Genomic DNA, 20,927 nt, shown 5'->3' with positions numbered 1-20,927 from the left:
CTAAAGAGTCCAAAAATATAGAGCTGTCAACTGGAACATTAATATTTTTTAAACTATATAGATTTTGATCGGTAGTTTTGATTTGTGCACCGGAATTACCTTTGATGATGATATTTTCTAATTTTGGATATTCGTTAATATTGATGGTTAAATCGAAAAGTGGACCCAATACTAACGTTTTGATAGAGTTTTTTTTTGGTAAGTCACGACCAATAATAATTAGGTTATCGTCGGTATAGATGTTTTTACTTTGATCGAATTCTTCCAAGTCCAAGTACTCCAATTTGTGAGAATTTATGAAAAATGGTATTTGGTTTAAATTGCCAAAGGCTGTTGGTAATTTGAATGAGATTAAATCTTCTGGATTGTTTTGATAATTTAAAAAATAACGTCGAGCGTCGACAAGGGTTTTTGGATTTGATATAAATATTGGTTGGGTGTGTAAATCTCCTTTAATTTTGAGTAGTTCCAAACCATGTGGGATGACTCCTTGATCGATTGGAGAGTTGAAATCTTGACCCAAGATAAGTGTTTTTAATCCTTTTGGTAATACATCAACACCAATACTATGTCTGAATTGGGTACCCAAGTCGATATGGGTCAATGAGGATGGGAATATGTTTGTATTGTTTAATGGTTTGTAGTCATTGGTAAAGCAGTTTGCGACTAATCTTTCTAAGCCATCTGGCAAAATAGAGATGCCATTTGAATCGATGAGTTCTCTACTGGTGATTTCGAGTGACTTCAAATTTTGTGGTAACTTTTCACGGGTTAATTGAACATTTTCGAGATGGACGAAACCAATGGAGAGTGATTCTAAAGTGGGTGGAAGCTTAAAGTTATATAAGACCCATTGAATTGATAATGATTTCAATGATGGTGGGAATTGGAAATCTGGTGGAATAAAGTCATAGTCCCTACCTTTGTTTTCAATCTTTAGCTTTTCGAGTGAGCCTGGTAAATAGCCTGGGATGGTCATTATTGGTTTAGCGATTCCACTATATTCAAATTCGATTAGAGATGGTGGCAATATAACTTTGTCAAAGTCGAGAGTACATTTTAAAAGCGAGAGTTCCTTAACTCCCTTTGGGATGATATCTTTGTTAATTATAAAATTTCCCAATTTTAATTGAACCAAGCTCGATGGTAAACCAGTGGTATTTAAAACTTGTTTATTGTTTTGATCGGTTTCTACTGATAACGATTCCAATTTGTCGATATTTGAATCATTTATTAGGTTGAATAAAGACTCTACTAATTCTGGTTTGATATACACAATCTCTAATTTTCTTACCCAGTGTGGCAATGTTCCAATCGATGATATATTTCTTAATGTAATTTCTCTAATATTACTTGGTAATAAATATTTTAAATCATCATTTTCACCTTCATTACATGTTAAATCTACTCTATATAAATGTTCGATAAATGGATGGGTAGCTAATTGTTTAATTGATTTAAATTCTCTTTTACCATAAAAAAAACGAGATATTTTTAAATTTTCAATTAAAACTGAGTTTAAATATACATTATTCCAAATAAATTTAAATATTTCGGAATTATCTGTATTATTATTTATTATTTCTTCCATTTATTATTTGTAATTATTATTATTAATTGTTAAATAGCAAAAATATAAAAAAATTATAAAATATAAAAAAATTAAAAAAAAAATTAAAAAAAAAATAATTAAAAATTCAAGATAATCTTTTTTTTTTATAGTTTAATTTCGTCCCTATATATTAATGAATAATTTCATTTTTTTATTCAAATACACATCATTATTTATTTTACAATAAAACCATATATAAGTAAATTTATCTGGATATTATTTTTTTAACCAGAAATTATCCTATTAATTTTTTTTATTTAGAAGTTAATTTCTTTAAGTTATTTTCATAATTACCCAATAATTTGTTTATTTTATTTATTAAATCATCTTATTTTATTTTATTTTATTATTTTTATTTATTTTATTTTATTTTATTTTATTTTTTAAAAATATGTATGCATAAAAAAAAAAAAATAAAAAAAAAAAAAAATTAAAATTTTCCCCATTTTTCTTGCACCCCAAAAATCATCATATAGATTGATTTAATATAGAAATAAAATATATAAAAAAAAAAAAAATTTTAAAAATTAATAATGATAATAATAATAATTAATATTTAACAATTAGTTTTTTTTTATCATTTTGATTTCTTTGGACACCAATCAATAATTTTATACTCTCTCAATGTTTGGTTTTATATGTTATAGTTGACAATGCTGTATTAAGATAATGATCTATTATTTTAAAAGGGTGGAAAATGAATATTATTCTTTGGGTAATATATATTTTTAAAAGATATCTTAATTAAATAATTTCATTATTGTAATACTAATAGTATTTTAATACTTTTTACAAAAGCTTCCACATTAAGAACTTAATTGACAAATGGAATGTTTTTTAATAAATACTTATTTTACAAATATAGTTGCCAATTTTGGTATTCAAATAATTAGATATAGGGATAAATAATATAATGTATTTCAGTTTAATAATAATCATTAATAAATAAATAAAATAATTTTGAATAAATTTTGAATAGGAAAAAAAAACTATTTAAAGAAACCTTCTTTTTATTTTTTTTTCAATAAATCATAAAATATTAAATATAATATTATTAAATATTAAATATTTACCCAAAATCTAGTTTATTAAATTTATTTTATACTTTAACCTTATTAACATATAATTATTAAAATGGCAGGGCAAGTTTATTTTCTTTTCTTTTTTTTTTTTTAAAAAATTAATTTTTAATTTTTAAAATTCTTATTTTTTATAGACCATGGACTATTGCACCAGGAAGTAACCACGGCGGGTATGTATTGTTATTCAACTAAAGTAAAATTGTGATTATATTTTAACCTTTTATTATTTTAGAATCCCAACTTGGGCTTGGCCACGTTCTACTACTGTTCATGTTGAAGTAGTTGGCGGGGGTAGAGGTCGTGTTAGAATCCAAGCTGGTGTATCACCAGACGAAGGTATGTATTCATTATAATTTTAGAACTATTTTAATGTTTTATTAATATTAGCTTTCTTTTTCTATTTATTTATCTAGATGTAAGAATTATTATATATATTTAAAAAAATTTTAATTTGATAAAAAAGTAACATTAATATTAATTTTATTATTTTTTTAGAATGATGTTAACGGTTCAGGTGTCTTCAGCAGATCCTTTGGTGGCTCTCGTTTAAATGTTACTAATATTGGTTCAACAACCTTAAAAGTTTGGACTGCATAAACTAATCATAGTTACTTATACTGTATATAGTTTGCTTTTAAAAAATAAACATCCTTTAAAAAAAAATTCTATTATTTTATTTTATTTATATTATACATTTAATTAATTATTGAGTTGTATTTAATTGTTATCATAAATTATATTTTTAATTTTTTGTTAATGTTGTTTTAAAGAGATAAAAAAGGGTGAATTTGATTTACACTGGTTATTTTGGCAACAGTTTGAAAAATTTTCATTACATTGTGGTGCTAACGAGTCTATTGATCTCCCGCTGCATGGAACACATTCTAAACGCCATATATTTAAGCATGTTGAGACTGAAACAGAGCCACACCAATCATTGGTCTGGTTGTTGTAACAGTTTACACGACTTGGGCATTCAAAGTTGGGTAAATAATCTTTTATTACTTGCCATATGTCTTTTTCACCTGTTATTTCTTTACCAAAGACAAATTGGTCTTTATATGTATAAACTTCATTAAGTGGAAAGCCATAGTCTTCTAAAACATTGCTTAGTCCCTTACCACCCTGTGGAATGTGGTTACAACGTGGCGATTGTGATCCTATAAAGCTGTATCCCTTGAATCTTAACTCTAGATATCTATCGTGGTTCCAACAATCACAGTGCTTTACTAATATTTCTGGTTTGGTTGTATTTGGTTTATTTTCGATCTTATCTTCATAATGGTTGTCTTTTACCCATTGCTCTATGGTTTTAAAATCTTGAATTAATGTATCGAGTACCATTCGTTTCATCATCCATGAAAGAACCTTAAATTCGATTTCACCATTTAAAGTTACCTTTTGAATTTCTTTATTGTTGAGCAACTTCAACGACAAATCATTTCTGACACTCTTTCTTTTTAGAGGCTTATCCAATAACCAGTTATACTGTGGGTGTGTAGTGTGTAAAAAGAATGCTGTTGTAGATAAAACTACATCTTTTTCACTATTTAATATTTCTTCACTCTTCCTAAAAAATTCGAATACATCTTTGGACACTTGCACATCTTCTTCAAAAACTATTATGTTTTTTAAATTTGGAAATAACTCTAGTGTGTGCTCTAATCCTTTTGCTAAATTCTTGAATGCAAAGTATGCATTACCATATGGTTGTTTGGTGGATGATTCAGTATCTAAATGAGTAACTGATTTGAATGACTGTATATTTTTTTTTAATATATCCTGTAACTGATTAAATTCATTATAGTTACCCATGGATACTGATTGTGTAACTACTAAGTGGTATTCATTTGAATAATTGGCCTCTATGATGCTACTAATACATTTCTTGAAATCATCAATTCTTTTAAATGCCATAATTAATATTACTTTAACATTGTCTTGTTTATCTATTACTATTAAATTATTTTTATTTATTACATTATTATTTAATTCTAAACCTATACTTTTATTTAAAAATAGTATTACTATAAATAGAAATAATATTATTATAAAGTTTTCTTTATTTTTCATTTATATTTTAACTATTTTTTTTTTAATTTATAAAAATGTTAAATTAAATTAATAAAAAAAAAATAAAAAACCCCACAATTTTTTTATTTTTTTTATTTAAATTAATTTATATTTTTTTATTTTATTTTTTTCATTTTTATAATGATATCAGCTTTTTTCAATATTGTTATAATTTTTAATTTCTTTTTTTTTTTTTATTACATAATTTTATTTATTTTTCAAATAAAAAAACGACATCTAAAATGGATTGACAGGTTATATTAAAAAAAAAAAAAAAAAAAAAAATATTTTTTAGATATTTTTTTCTTTTTTTTTTTTTTCTTTTTATTTCTTTATTTTTTTTTTTTTTATCCAACCATAGCTAAACAATGGACTGTTTGAATCATAATAAAAGATTTCAATTTAATTGCGAACAGTGTAACATAAGAATTTGTTCAACATGTGTTACACAGGATCATAGGGGTCATTCATTTAACGAAATTGATCAAGCATCATCACAATCAACTATTTCGGAACAAGAAAATAATAAAAATGTTGAAATAATATTAGAATTTACAAAAAACTATTTAGCTCCAATGACTGGTACAGGTTTTTCATTTACAAATAGAATTAATGCTTCAAATAAATGTTTAGAATTAATTAAAAAATCACACACCAATAAAAAAGAATTAATCAAAGATAAATTTAAACAATTTCATAAGCAACTAGAGCAATTAGAATTAGAACTGAATAAGCAGCTAGATGATCAACTTAAAGAGAATACAGAGATACACCAAAATTTTGCCAAAAATGAATCATTAATAAACGATAAAATTCCAGAGGTTGCAGAACTGTTAGACATGTTTGAAAAATTACAACAACAGGTTTCTTTACAAGAAGAGTATAAAAGGAATAGTGAACTATCTAATAAAATAACTCAAAATATATCAAAATTTCAAGAGTTTATTCAAGATCAAACTAATTTAGAGGCCACACAACTTAAATTCTTTGATTTGGATTTGAAATTTAATGAAGAAATTATTTCCAAACAACTTTTAAAATCGACTAAAACTGAATATCAAGATAAAGATACCCATTATGATTTATTGGTTAATGGTTTAATCAGAGATCCATTTTTTGCAAGAGATCAATTTTATATTTGCTATGGTCAAAAAGTTCCCGATACATATCAAAGAGTTGCATTAAGCCCAGAAGGTTCTTGTCCTTTACCTCCAAATGTTAGAGAATTGTATTTTATGGATGGATATCCATTAGAATTTGTTCAAAAGTTAATTCCAGATACTGTTAAGGTTATATATGTTGGTAAAACTATTCACCCAATAACAACCATTTCAATACCCAAAAGTTTAAAATCAATTTATTTTTGTGATGGTTATCCACATCCAATCCCTGATAATTTATTAATAAACATGCTTACACTTACAAAAGTATATATTGGTGACATCCAATATAAAATACCAAATAGTTTTACACTGGGTCATTTAATCACAGATTTCACATTTAAGAATTACAAAGCAGCCAAAATACCCAATGAAATCAAATCCTCGCAATGTAAAATTTATTTAGGTGAATTGGGCTTCCCAATCGAAACAGTTTCAAACTATAAAGCAAAGATAGTTCTTACTAAAGGGTTTAATCAAATAATAAATTCAATACACATTAACGAAAAGCAACCATTACTTTCATTCCAATCAGCTCATACATATCCATTAGAAGCCCACAGTTTACAAGACTATGATCTTTTAGAATTTAAAAAAGGTTATAACTATCCAATTAACATTAAAGATCTAAAGAATATAAATAAATTAAAAATTGGTGAAACCGAGTGCCCAATATCAAAAGAACTATTATCAAATGGAAATTTAGCAAAGATTTATTTTATGAAAGGTTTCAAACAAGTGATTAACCAAGATATAATACCATCACACCTAGTCGAATTGATTATAGGAAAGGTTGAATGTGAACCGGATCTCTCAAATTTAAATTCACTCAAAGTAGTAAGACTAGTTAACCAATTTCCATTCCATAAAACTTTGTATACAATCCCCTCCTCTGTCGAAGAGCTTGGTCTTGGTAATTTACCATTTCAATTAACAATCAATAGTATCCCTTCAACTATCAAAACCTTATCGTTTGACAATGGCTTTAATCAAGATTTTCAACCTCTATTATCACCAAATATTGAAGTATTAAAATTAGGTTTATTTTCCAAAACATTCAATTCTATAGTTTTAACAAATTTGTTACCACCCAGTATTAAAGAGTTAGAAATTAGATTATATAATAGACAAATAATTGGACCAGGTTTTATTTCTCCAAATATTAAAAAGCTTTACATTGATGAAATTAGAGAAGGCATGTTTCTACCAAAAGGCATTCCAAAAACCATAAAGATGATTCAACACTCCAGTATATATGCTCAGGAACCAAAACATTTACATTCAAAAGTACCATTTACAATTCCACCAATCAAAGTTATTCCAATTGATGACGAAATTTATTGTTGGATGGAAAATTATCCATATCCCTATAGTTTTAGAAAAGAAATGAAATAAAAAATAAATTTTAGGTTACAATTTGTAATATATTTTTATTTTTATTTGATTTTTAAATTTTAATAACTGTGTACCTGTTAAATACCAATTATTAATATATAATTTATTTTATTATTTATTTATAAAAAAAAATAAAAAAAAATTATTTAGAAAGTTATTGTTATAAATTAAATTGTTTTTTTTTTAATTTATTTTTAAAGGTGATAATATTAATTGATCATCATTTGTGTAATTTAAAATAAAGTTTTTAAAATCCAAATTATTTTTAAATTTTTTGTAAAGGAAAAATATTAAGTCTGGTATTTTTTGTTCGAAATATTTTAATACACTTTCTTGGGTATTGAGACAATCTATAATTTCTTGGTTTACTGTTGCTGCTGATGGTGATTGTAATATTAATCTTTGAATTTCCTTATGGTGCTGAATTGTATTTCTGATGCATCTAATTAAATCTTTAACTTGGTCATAATTATAAAAATAAATCTTTTTACCACTTTGTTGTAATAGTTGGTTCTGCTTATTGGCAATATGTTCGAGTAAAGTGCAATCTATTAATTGGTTCCAAGGCTTTGGTAAAAATGGTACATTACTTGTGTTATCATTTTCCTCGACATCAATAAGATTGAGTGACTTGTTGAGTTTTGGTGTAAAATCTGAACTTTTAAATAGATTTAAAGATTCGTCTATAAATTTAACTTTTTTCTCGTGGTTCCAAAAGAATGGATGGGAAAATACCATTTGAGTAGTTGGACGATCTTGTTCATTCTTTGAAATCATTTGTTTAATTAAATCGTATGCTATTATATTATCGTGTTTTAATGTATCTAAATTTGGTTTATCAGTTAAAATATTTGCAACACGGAAGAATTTATCACCAAATGGATGTTGGCCGTTGGTAATTAAATAGTAGAGAATACAACCCAATGAAAAAATATCTACCGATTTTGTTTTTCTTTTTTCTAGTAAAACCTCGGCTGGGTGGAAACCCTCTTGGCCTGTTGGAGCATGCATTGTGAATGAATATGATGTTGTTACCTCCATTTTGCTAAGACCTAAATCTGAAATTATGAATCTTCCGTCTTTGGTTAAAATATTTCTTGGGTTCAAGTCATTGTGGACCATACCTTGATCGTGTAAAAATTCGATACCTGTAATTATATCTCTAACCAAATCCAAAAGTCTCTCTTCGGAATCACCAAGAAACTCTTTTAGTTGATTGCTATCAATTAAATCCTGTAATGATTTATCGCACAATGTTAACCCTAAATAAACAAACATTTCATCCTCTTCTTGGTCGATATACCTTATCATGTTATTACAATTCTTATTTGTTAATTTTACCAATGCCTCAATTTCTTTACCAATCAATGGATTAAATGCCTTGTGCATTTGCTTAACTGCTACTGGTATCTTATTGTTCCAAATACCCTTAAATACTAGTGTACCATTACTTCCTCTACCAATTATATTACTATCATCTCTACTAAATTTGAATTTACCAATTTGGAAACTATAACTATTTACACTAATTTCATTATTATTATTTTGTTGTTGACTCTTTTGTTGTGGTATTTCTTTTTGTGGCGAAGGTTGTTGATTCTGAATTTGAGATTTCTTTTGTTGCTCTTGTTTTGGTGGCAGAGATTGTTCATGCGATGATTGTTGTGGTTGTGGTTGTGGTTGTGATTGCTGTTCTTTTTTAATTGGTGATTGATCTTTTTTATTTGTATTATTATTTTTACTTTCTTTTATTTCCTTTTGTTTTTGTTGCTCCTGTTGTTGTTTTTGTTGCTGTTGTTGTTGCTGCTGTTGTTTTTGTTGCTGTTGTTGTAGTTTATCTTTTTCTAATTTTTCTTGTTTCAACTTTTGTTGTTTTTTTCTTTCTTTTTCTTCTTTTTTTCTTTTTTCTTGCAGTTTCTTTTTTTCAATTTCTTCCTGTATTATTAAATCCATTTCAGCTTGAATTGATTCTGTTGAACGTTGATTTTTATCAGTAATAAATTGATTGAATACATCTAAAATATCTGATACATTTGGAGAAAAAATTAAATTTTCATCTTCTAAATTCAAGTATTTTGCACAGATATATTGGAAACCAGCAGAATGATTCAATACATATTGAAACTCCAAAATATTAATAGTTCTTGTTGTCTTGTCACGTTGCGATAACTCCAATACACTTGGATAGTTTTGAAAAAACTCCTTGCTGACACCAGTTGAAATGATTGCATTAACCCAATTCTTTATATCGATAGTTTCACAAAAATTATTATGTATATTTAATAATAGACCCAGAATTTGAGCTGAACCCGCAAAGAATATATAAGGCTCTCTATTTTGAAATTTTGGCGGTATTGGAAGGTATTGATGTAAAATTTGTAATACTGGAAAATAAGTTGGTCTATTAATTGTAATAAGAAGGTGTCTTTCATCGATCAAGTCACGTGTTAATGTACAATTTCCTTGAGTAAGATTCCTTAACAATGACAATAGTATATCACGATCATTAAATTCCAAAACCTTTGATAATATTGATATATTTTGTCTTTTTAAAGTTGGTTTATTATTATTATTATTATTATTATTTACATCTGCTGTATCTCCAATATTTGGTAATGAATAAATTGAATCTAAATCTGTAAATTCCTCTGTATCATTAATTTCAGTGTTTAAATATATGTTATTATGTGTCATTAATTCTATAAAAGCAACAGCTTTCTTTTTTGTATTTTCGCTAAAATAACAACTTGCATTTAAAACTCTAAAGTATCGAAAAGCTATTGGTTGTTGGTCTACTGATGATTGATTTTTGTTAAGTGGTAGAGTTTCCAAATGTGGTGATGTTGGTGATTGTTGGTGTTGATGTTGGGTACTATTTACAATATTTGCTGGCTTTAAAATACCCCAAATTCTTGGCATTATAGGCATTGATTCTTTAAAATCATAAATTTGGAATAATATATAAGCTATTTTACAACTAAAATTTACAGAACAAATCTCCAATAAAGAAAGTGGATTAATTGATAATGGATTCTCCTTAAATATATTTGGTTCTTGCCCTATTTTTTGTTCTTCTTCCGAGATATTTCTAAATAGAATATTCTGTGTAATTGAAACTGCGTCATATTTACAAATTAAATACCAGAATTCCTCTACCCTAAAATGATTGTTTTCATCAGTATATATTAAATTAAATTCTTCAACATTATCGTATGTAATTGAGTGCATAATTGAATACAATGATTCATCGAATCTATCCTGAACAAACTCTTCTTCCAGGTGATATACGTCATTCTTATAATCCTCATGACTGTGTAAACATGCCTCTGTGAAACCGATTGCCCACTCATCTTCTTTTTTAATTCTTTTGTTATATATATACCCAAATGATTCTGTAATAGTTATTTCTACCATCCCTGAAAAACAGTTTAAAAACTTTACTACGGCAAAATCTTTGCATGGAATATACCAATCTGCAACCATCTCCACCGATTGTAATGTAGCCTCTATTTCAAATGATTCTTTTAAATATGTATAATACTTTTTTAAATTTTCATTACTATTTTAAATTTGAAAAAAAATTAGTATGTTTTTAAAAATGATTATAAAAATAATAATTTGAATAAAAGATTTATACTTTTTGTAATAATCATTAAAATCTTGTAAAGTTGGTTTGTTTGATTCTAACTGGTCACATAATACAATAAATACATCTAAAAGGAAAACCGACAAGGTTTCTGTTGTACCAGACTCTTTATATGCCTTTTCAAGGTCATAGTCATGTTCTAAAATAAATTTATAGGTTTCTAATTTTGGAGTTGGTCTCTTTGATTTTTGTTGTTTTGTACTTGTAATTATTAATTTTGATGTAGTGTCATTAGATGATTCATTATTATTATTATTATAATTATCAATTTGTTGCTGTAACATTGGTTGTCTGAAATATAAATTTTTAGATTCTAAAAAAGTCTCTACTTTAAATAATACCTCGTCGTTTAACGGTCCCAAATCTAAAAAGAAAAATGATTTTAATTTATCAACTGGTTGCTGTTTTTGTTGAATTTGTTTTTGTGATTCAACCATAATTTGAAATACTCCTTGTCTAATGGTATGATTTAAATCTTTAATAAAATTTGCCATTATTAATCTTGTAGTTTGATCATATTGCGGCTTTATTGCCAATGATGAATCAATACTATTTGAAGTGGGTACAATTGAAGGTTCACTTTCGTCATTTATTTCATTGCTTTTTCTATTGTTATTATTATTATTATTATTATTATTATTACTTTTTCTATTGATTTTAGTTTTTTTCTTCATTTTATATTATATATTTTAATTATTGGTGTTATTTTTACTATTATATATATACATTAAAATACACCTTTTTCTATCACAAAGACTATTACTATGAAATAAAGTGTTTAAATAAACTGATAGACTGAAAAAAAGGTTATTGAATAAAAAAAAATTATATACGAATTTGACCGTTGATTAAATTTTTTTATAAATAATTTTTTTTAATTAATTTTAAAAAAAAATTTAAAAAAAAAAATTTTAAAAAAATAAAATTTTTTTCGTTTTTTTTATTTTTTTTTAATTTTTTTATTTTTCTAAAATATGGTTTTTTGATTTAAATTAAACAAATTGTTTAAAATGAATATTTATAAATATTTAACATTCATTAAATGATTCCACATTTTTTAAAAAAATAATCAAAAGAAAAAAAAAATAAAATAATGATGGTAAAAATTATTTTAAAAAAAATCTTTGCAACACCCCACAAAATTGAAACTATAAAAAAAATTACCATTTATCTTAACGATTTATAATGCCAAGGGAGCCTGTATTGAAAATAAAAATTATTAAAATTGCTTTTTTTTTTTTTTGAATCTTTTTACATAAACTATAACATTTTTTATTATAATTTTTATTTATTTATATTTTTTATTTTATTTTATTTTTCCCATTTTTTCATTTCCATACCTAAAATTAAAAAAAGTGAAGTTAGTTTGATTTGTTTTTTTTTTTTTTTTTTTTTAAAATAAAATTAATTTACATACCATTTGGAGCTGAACCTTCTACATATTTGGTTCCTACTTCGTCCCAGTTAGTTGAGAGTACTGTACCACCAGATTCGGTGAAAGATTTCATCATTGCTCTTTTTTGTTCATCAGAGCCATTGGCAAAAATATCTCTAAAGATTTTATTGAGTGCTTGGTCACCTTCAACTTTATCATCTGGACCAGTTTCGATTTTGTCCCAATCTTTTTTTGAGGAATATGGTGAAGGAACTGTTGGAGCTTCTGGTTGATCCATCTGACCGACTGGACCTGACTTTTCGCTGAATTCTAAAGAGTCCCATTTGATGGCTCTGGATTTTTTCATTTTAATTTCTACTTTGGTTGAATAATAATGAATTGTACTTTCTTTATCGGCAATTGGATCAAATAAATCTAAATCAAAAACAAATTCACTGCCAGTGGCCATGTTGAATGAAATATTTACAGATTTTTCGGTGAGTCTGATGTTTGAATTTTGAGCAGTTACAAATTTAGCAAAAATAGTTAAAACTACATGAGTAGCAGTTTGGTACCATTCGTGTTTAACTTTGTTACCTGAGGATGGAATTGGAAGTTTTGGGGAATCTGTAGTGGTGGTTGCGGTAGTAGTGGCTGGTGCTGGAGTTGTGGTTGGCTTAACTGGTTCTTCAACTGGTTTAGCTGGGGTAGCAGTAGTAGTTTCTGGTTGTGGGTTTGATAATTGAATTTCTGCTTTGGCTTTTCTAATCCAAGTTTTAAATTGAGCATTATCTGCATCCAATGAGAAGCCTTTTTCAAAAGCCTTTAATGCTGTTTCAAATTCATTTAATTCAAAATATAATTGGCTAAAATAATATAAATAAAAATTAATATATTAGTATTAATGAATTTCTTTAATTTACAACTACAACAACATATCATTGGCTCAATCTAGATTATTACCCTTTTTTTAAATAGTATTTTGAAGTATTTGGATCGATTTTAATTGCAGTATTAATATCAGCAATTGATTCTTTTAAATTTGAAAGTTTTTGGTGGCATTGTGATCTTTTGAAGAAAACTTCAGCATTGGTTTTTAATTCTTCACATGCTTTATCATAGTGTTCTAAAGCTTCTTCAAATTGCTCATCAACAAAATATGAATTACCTTCGTTTAATGATTCCATTTTAAAAATATGTATCTGTGTTTGTTTTTATATTTAAAAAAAAATAAAAAAAAAAAATAAAAAAAAAGATTTTTTTTTTTGAAAAAAAAAATTTTAAAAAAAAAAAAAGAAAAAAAATTTAATTAAAAAAAATATAAAAAAAAAATTAAAATAAAAAAAAAAATATTAAAAAAAACCATAAAAAATTATATACTTAATTTTTAAAAATCTAAATTTTTTTATAGTTTAGATTTTAGAACTTATTACATTTTCTTATGAGTAGAGTGAATATTATAGTTACCAAAATAAAGTTTTTAAAATAAAAAACCCAAAAAAAAAAAAAAAAAAAAAAAAATTAAAAAAAAAAAGAATTTTTTTTTTACAATTATTAGAATCTTTTTATAGACAAATATTTAAAATTATGAATACATTGATTAAAATTTTAATTTTATTATGTTTTTGAAAATTTTTTTGGCCAAATAACACTTGAAAAGATACTAATCATATAGCTTGCTCGATTAGCTCAGTCGGCAGAGCGTGGTGCTAATAACGCCACGGTCGCAGGTTCGATCCCTGCATCGAGCAATTTTTTTTTTTTACCAAGGTTATATCTTCCCAGTGATTTTCTTTTGGAAAGAAGATGGATTTCTGTGAAAAAAAAAAGCAACCTTTGAACAAGATCATATAAAAAATAACTTTTTATAATATCGGTTTTATAAACTCATCTTACTACCGTTCGATAGATCTTTCAAAGATAAACACATCTACATTAACTATACACTCCAATCTCTTAATCTCACAGAGCTGGATACAGTTAAAATCTCTCTTTAATCAAAAACCCGATTCAATCCTTTATCAATCTTATATAAACAACTGGATTAACCTCTAATCCAATCAAAAACAATAACAATCCACTACAAAATGCTATACTCCGAAATAGCTGCTTTCAGTAATCAAAACCCTGGAAATCCACATCTCAACGATGATACCACCAAATTCATGAATGATTATGCATCTACAATAAAAAATAACAGTTTTGAAGAACTCATCAACAACAACATTAATCAACTTGATATTTTCTCGATGATCATAAACACAAACAAATTATCAGCCTTCGAGAAAAACAACAATCATTACTCTCTTACCTTAGAATTTCCAAACAAATCAGTTGAAGATATTCTAGATATTAGAAAAAAACTCGTTGAATATGGTATTACATTGGACAAATCATACCCAGACAAAAAAAAACATTACAGAGTCCACACACTTGTCAACACCAAAGAAAATGTGATTAAACTTATCAAAGACCGTATTAAACTTGGGTTCTACACATCCAGTAAAGACTACCATGTTATTACTGGTTCTATGAAATGCCCCGAGGAATATAAAGAGGCTGCAGATGGGCTCTTAAAAACTTCTTTCGATAATAAACTCAACTACGAATTATTTACCTCCCATGTTCATAATGGCTACTATAACGCTTTTGGATTAGTCGAGTTCAAGAAAGATACCGATTTGAAAACAAAAAGAATCAAGGGTATTAACACAAAATTCACAATTAAACGTGCGTCCAACGGTTATAGAATGGATAAAATCAACAAAATCGCACCGTTAAAAGATAAAATTAATATCAAAACTAAAGATAATGTCAAAATATCTTCAGAACATAACCAGACCATCTCATTTGACAATCTTCTAGTTGATCAACCAATAATTCAATCACCAATACAAAACAACAATAATAGAAAAAGAAAAGCTATGTCTCAAAACATCAGTTTAGAAGATCTATCACCAATAAATAATGCACCAAAAAACAATAACAACAACATCAACAACAAAAAACATACTATCCCAAGAAGCAGAGTTACCAACCTTACTAATTCATTATTAAACAGAATCAGTTTTGGATACTTAAGTTTAAACTCTAACATTGAAATAATAGATGACAACAACACTCACATTGATAAAGACTCATTATATGATAATAACCAATATCAATCAATTTACATAGATCCAAACTCTCCTAAAAAGGGGGTTAACAATCATATATACAACCTATAAATATGATAATAAAAATAAATCAATGGAACGTCAGAGGATGGGGAACTGATGCTACATTCAATAACAAAAATAACTACATAAATATTCACTCACCCCAAATATCCAACTCAATAACAATAGTAAACGAACTTAACTCAAACCAACAACATGTTTTAAAATCTTACCCAGGATCTTTAATAAGTGTTACTAATAGAGGAAACGGAATCGGCATACTAAACCATAACAACAAAACAATACAACTCAAAGAAATTTTCACAATTCCCGGTCGAGCCATCATTGCAGATATTATCACCACCTTTTCAAGCACCAGAATTCTAGCAATATATGCCCCCGCAAAACCAGAAGAACGTAAATTATTTGCAGTTTACATCAACGACCACTATAACAAATACTACAACAATGATAATCCAGAAAATAAAATAGATATTATAGCAGGCGACTTCAACTGTCTTGACATAAACGACCTTACACTTCCACAAACAAATACACAAATCTTATCATATGATCTTATAGTGGATAGAAAATTTATATCAACACCAGATGATTTAGCAACAGTAATAGAATCCATTAAAATAAATAACAGACTAACTGATACAGACCCAAAGAAATTACCAACTTTCAAAAGGAAAATAAAAACAGATTTAGGTGACAGACTGATTCAAAGAAGACTAGATAGAATATACATCAATCAAAACCTCTTAAACTATAATAACTTATACTTCAAAAATATCTCACCACCTGCGGAATACTCAGATCACAACTTCATATCTACTGAATTTATACCTCACAGCAAAATCACAAATACAACCAAAAGATGGAGAATAAAAAAATCAACAATTTTAGCAAACCCAATGTTAACTAAAATAGACAATTTTTTATCAAACATCAATTCCAATATAACAGATATTAAATTCAAAACACTTAGAAGAATCATCAGCCATATCAACGATCTATATTATGAGTTTCAAAAAAATTCAATGTACCTAGAGAAAATTCAGATAAACAGTTTAAAATCACTGCTTAATACAGAATATAATTCGTATGCAACATCAACTCTGATTTCCATTAATAAAGCAAAACAATTAAATTACAGATTAAATAGCGACCTAAATAAATATTGCGAAGAAACTTCACTCAAATATATATCAGCTAAGATAAAACAAAGATCAAATGATTACAATATTTCAGCAATCAAGGACCAAAACGGTAATATTTTTACAAGTCAAAACGATATCGAAAAAGAATTTTTATCCACTTATGAAAATCTATACTCCAGACGTATCGACGACCCAATTACCCACCAAAACATGCTCAAAAATTGGAAAATATCTAAAGATTCTAAATGGGACATTTTAGATTCTGACATTACAAAAGAAGAAATAATTTTAGCAATAAACCAACTAAATCCAAACAAATCACCTGGTCCAGATGGAATAACCAATCAATTTTATATCACACATAAAGAAAAACTAGCACCAATGTTAGCTTCTGCTTTCAATGACACCCTAAACAACCCACACATAATTGATCTACAATATAAAGAAGGTTTAATCATAACAATCCCAAAAAAAGGTGACCCTATGCTCATCAAAAATAGAAGGCCTATAACTCTTGCTAATTGTCTATACAAGATACAATCTAAGGTAATCAACAATAGATTACAGACTATTCTTCCTGATATAATTAACCCCAATCAGAAAGGCTTTACTGGAGGCAGAAAAATTACAGATAATACAATGACTGTAAACGAAATTATCAAATATTGTATCAAGAACAAACTACCAGGAATCATTACTTTTTATGATTTTGAGAAAGCTTTTGACTCTATATCTCATGATGCCATTTACAGAACACTATTACACATTCAAGTACCAACCAAACTAACTAATCTTATTATGCAACTACTCACCAATTCCTTTGCAAAAATAGAAATAAATGGTAAAAATACTGATAAATTTATAATAGGACGAGGAGTAAAACAAGGAGATCCTTTATCACCGACCCTTTATGTAATGGTAATAGAAGCTTTAGCTAGATCAATACTAGAAGATAAATCAATAATTGGACTTCCTTTAGACAACACAAACAGAAGAATCAAATTTCAAGGTTTTGCAGATGATTCATCATCAATGGTTCATAACAACGACCAACTTAATTTGGTACTTCAACACTTCAATCAATTTTGCACAGCAACATCATCAAAACTAAATATAGATAAATCAGTTTCAATAACAATCAACAACCCAGACACAACAAATTCAGTTATTCCAATATCAAATAAACCAGAAAGATATTTAGGTTACTACTTCACAGGTACCGGAATCCATAGAAAACTACCAGAAATACTGAATTCTATAAGATCCTCGTTATCATTATGGAAAACAACAAGTAACTCAATTAAAACAAAAGTAAACATCCTCAAATCCTTTGCACTATCAAGAATAACATATTACTCGTATATTGAAGAATTCAACGATGATGAAATTAAAGAAATCAATAAAATTGCAGATTGGTTCCTATCAGCACCTAACAATAAAAGTCCAAATGGTTTTAAAGTCTTCAAATTAATGAGCTCTAAAAGAGCAAATTATCCTATGGATCAAGGAGGTTGGAATCTTTGGAATATCAAAAACAGACAAAAAGCACAAAGATTATGGATGATAAATCAAATAATCAATAAAATTGAAACTAACAAAATAGAATCAGAATATCAACACAGTTGGAAACATCAAATATCAACCAAAACAATAACTTCAGATTACCTATTTAAAAACTACAATGATTGGATACAAATAAAAGTTAAAAAAGGACTACTAGACGGGTTGAAATCCATTAAAAATAAAGACGGCAAACCTCTTTCTTTAGCAGAATGGTATTCGGAAATAAACAATCTCAACAGCTTTACACCCAAAACAGAATTCCAACAATGTCTTCAACTTACAGGTTATAGCTATATCAACCTATTCAATAATATACTTAATATTAAAGATCCAAAATCAAGAAACACTCTATTCAAATTCCAAGCAAGATGCTTACCCATCAACTTCATTCACAACAAACCATGTAGACTATGTAATGAAAATCTTAATAATGATCCATATGGTCATCTATTTTTCAAATGTAAAAAAACTCTGAAATTCATCAACTTTAATAAACTAAAATCATTTATATTCATTACTTCGGGAAGGGGCCTCAATTGGTCACTAGACATAACAAGATCAAGAAGGAATATATCAATAAAAAATATTACATACAAAATCCCAGAAGGTCGCAAATCCGATGGAGAAATAAATATGGATTACAACAACACCAGATTCCACAAATCACACTTCCAATGGAACTATAAAGCAATAGATTTCGACTTAACTAGATGTTTCGCTTATAGAAATGCCATAGCCCTGGTATTTCATCAAGTTTGGATTTGGTTATGTAAAGAATTATATGACGATCAAGAAAATACAATAAAAGAACTCGATTATAAGAATCTAACCTCAAAATGGACTAAACTAGCTACTTTAGAATACTTAAAAGGTTTAAAAAACATCAAGGAAAGACACGCTAAACAACCACAAACAATTAGCAACATCAATGAAGAATATAGAAAATTCAAAAGAAGAATAGCAAGAGCATACTTCATCAGCACCAAATCTTTACCAAATATCAACAGTTTAGAATATTTTCTTTAAAAACTTTATAAAAAAAACATTAAATAAAATTTTACTGATTAATTTAAAGCATTTACTTTTAATTATCTTCACTTTTAAAAAAAAAAAAAAAAAAATATTTTTTTGAAAGTTACCTAATTTTCAATGTGGTGGTTAATTATGTATTCTGCGTGGTACTTTACTGATTAATTTAAAGCATTTACTTTTAATTATTTTCACTTTTAAAAAAAAAAAAAAAAAAAAAAAAATTCTAGTGGTATAAATAATTAATCACAAATTTTCAATATGGTGTTTAATTATTTATACTTCAGTAAGAAGTTATAATTAACCATTCGGCTCTAGTGCACTAACTTCCCCGTGGAAGAGCTGGAAACACTCTTTACAAAGAGTGGCCAATAGCATAAAAAATATAAATCAAAAAAATAAATAATGGTTTTTATATTATTTTATTATCTTTATAAATTAATTATAAAATCTTTTTTTGGGCATTATTTTTTTTTTTTTGAAAATTTAATAATTAGTGATTAAAAATTATCGTTATTCTTAGTTTTTAACAATAATCGTTGGCGAATTTTTATAAAAAATTATTTCTTTTTTAAAAAAAAAAAATTCATTTACACGAAAACAAAATAAAATAAAAAAAATTAAAAAATCATCTTTTGCAAAAAAAAAGATTTTTGGATTTTTATGAAGTTTTGATGGAAGATAATTTCGTAGAAATAAATTTTTTTGGAAATTATAAAATTTTAATATTTGCTGTAAATTTAAATGCTTTATAATAATTTTCTCACAATTTTATTTATAATTAAATCTATAATTTCAAAAAAACTATAAAAATTTTTTTTTTTATTTTTTATATTTCATTATTATATCATTTATTTTATTATTATTATTAATTTTTAAAAATGAAATTATTACTTATATTATTAGTTCTTTTATTAGTTGTTTCAAATTGTTATGGACAAGGCTCCTCAAGTTCATCTTCATCTGATGAATGCCCTCTATACCATTCTGGTCCTTCATGCTCTATTATAACACCCCATATTTCATTTTATCAGGCCGCTTACTCCACTGGTGGTTATGTTACCTTTTATGGATACTTTGGTGATGATTTATCTGGCTTATCAATAAAAATTGGGGATAATACATGTTATCCATCATGGACTCTTTCATCATCAAGAATTGAATGTGCAGTAGATCCGTTAAATTTATATGAATTTTATGATGTTGAAATTACAACTACAAATGGAGTTAATATTTTAATGGAGGATTTTTATTCACCATATATCAATAATTGTGAACATGGTAATTATTATATGGGAAAATGTATATGCTCAACTGGTTATGAGGGTCAACTTTGTAATGTTATGAAGTCACCATATATTACATCTATTCCATCAACATCAGTCGATGGTGGTGTAACTACTATTGAAGGTTGGTTCACCACATCTCCAGAAAATTTCTCTCTTTTTATTGGAGGAAAAAAAGTTATTTTTATTAGTACAGGAAATATATATATTAAATGTTATATCCCACAAGGTACAGGAACCCAAGATGCTACATTATTTGACTCAAATAATCAATTAGTATTTACTGGTTCAAATTTATTTTCTTATGACCCAAATATGTGTTTTAATAATTGCTTTAACAATGGAGAGTGTAATAATGGCGTTTGCACTTGCAATTATCCTT

The 20,927-nt window shown here is 26.6% G+C and overlaps 1 protein-coding gene across 1 annotated transcript in view; it reads left to right on the top strand.

Moving 5' to 3' along the window:
- Positions 1 to 20,927, top strand: part of DICPUDRAFT_91068 (uncharacterized protein) — a 48,734-nt gene that overhangs the window by 12,942 nt on the left and 14,865 nt on the right. Inside the window, exons 4-5 of the mRNA XM_003283242.1 lie at positions 7,344 to 7,353; positions 10,222 to 10,233. The gene's annotated coding sequence lies outside the window, so the exon portion shown is untranslated. The remainder of the gene's footprint in view (positions 1 to 7,343; positions 7,354 to 10,221; positions 10,234 to 20,927) is intronic.

This window comes from Dictyostelium purpureum, assembly GCF_000190715.1.
Source record: "Dictyostelium purpureum unplaced genomic scaffold DICPUscaffold_5, whole genome shotgun sequence".
In the NCBI taxonomy this organism is placed as follows: Eukaryota; Evosea; class Eumycetozoa; order Dictyosteliales; family Dictyosteliaceae; genus Dictyostelium; species Dictyostelium purpureum.
Note: the sequence above shows the minus strand (reverse complement) of the source record. Positions and strands in the feature narration are given on the sequence as shown.